At 37.3% G+C, this 1,240-nt stretch overlaps 1 protein-coding gene across 1 annotated transcript in view; it reads right to left on the bottom strand.

Moving 5' to 3' along the window:
• The window catches only part of LOC108668030 (mitochondrial E3 ubiquitin protein ligase 1), a 27,032-nt gene extending 26,433 nt beyond the window's left edge, over nt 1-599 (bottom strand). The window contains exon 1 of the mRNA XM_018155156.2: nt 582-599. The gene's annotated coding sequence lies outside the window, so the exon portion shown is untranslated. The remainder of the gene's footprint in view (nt 1-581) is intronic.
• Nucleotides 600-1,240: the final 641 nt, after the last annotated feature.

Here is a 1,240-nt window from a genome sequence, read left to right on the forward strand (position 1 = left end):
CATAGTGGCAAACCAGAGCTTTTTTAGAATCAGTTCATTTTTAATTTCCTCATTTACTTAAGATTTAAACCAATTTCTTAAGTATGATAATGCTGGTGTCCAGGATACTTTACTGGTCTACTTATAGGACTCAGAAATGAACTTGAGGGAGAGTCTAAAAAACTCTCTGCTTTGCCAGTTGCCACTATGTCCTGAACTAAGACCAAGCTTAATATAAAGGAAAAAGTTGAGGGGTGTTGGAATTACCCATAGTGTTGGTTGCTGGAATATGGTGCATTTAGTGATTTACCCTATTAAAAATTAGTCACATTGGATTGGAGCTGCAAAATTTTAGACACAAGTAGGAAAATTGTAATCCTTCCCAGCACATGTGACATGGTCGTAGGTAATTGAAGTATTCATTCACATTTCACACATTACACACATTTTTCCATGCAAATTTATTTTCATCATTAGACAATCTGAATTCAACAAAGCCACTCTTCATTATGAGTTAGTTAGCCTAGCCTAGATACTACATCGAAATTTCTTAACTCACTTAAATCCATCTCCTACATTATATACATCAATAATACATGTACCTGGAACTTTACAATTTGTAGCAATACCTATTAATTATTTTCTCCGGGGTTTGAAGAAGTTCAAAATCAAAGGAGCTGCTAAGTGCAAGCCTGCGCTCAGGCCTCAGTGAGTGAGGCTCAGTAGCTGTAGCCTGTAGATACCAAAAAGCAGGCTGCAGGCGGTCAAATAAAGTTTCAAATTTATGGACGGTCACATAACTTGATTGTTTTAGGCCCAGAAATAGAGCAAAAACACCACTGATTAATCATTAATGTCCACAATTAAACGCTGAAGACGTAGAAGTGATCACGTGGCGAACAAAACATACAGCAACCAGCACGGACCGCCACGGAGAAGAAGATATTTCCGTTATTCGATGAGCGAAAAGAAAAAACGCTACTTTCATCATTATCGCTGGAGCAATAGAAATGAAAACTGGTAATTTTTTAAGAAAATGAAACATATGAACAGTCTCAAAATTCATTTAATATAATAGACGGCTCTGCTCACTACGCGAACACACAGGCGACACAGCAGTCGCTTGCGTTGCTTAAAACCTAACTACCTGAAATTTTATCCAACATTTACAGTGAAAAAAATTCGTGCATATATATACGGGTTGGCGGAATTAGTTTACCGCACCATTAAGCTTTTGATCGATCAATTGTTCGCCACTTCA

The sequence above is a fragment of the Hyalella azteca genome, unplaced genomic scaffold (genome assembly GCF_000764305.2).
Source record: "Hyalella azteca isolate HAZT.00-mixed unplaced genomic scaffold, Hazt_2.0.2 contig12305, whole genome shotgun sequence".
Lineage (NCBI taxonomy): Eukaryota > Metazoa > Arthropoda > Malacostraca > Amphipoda > Hyalellidae > Hyalella > Hyalella azteca.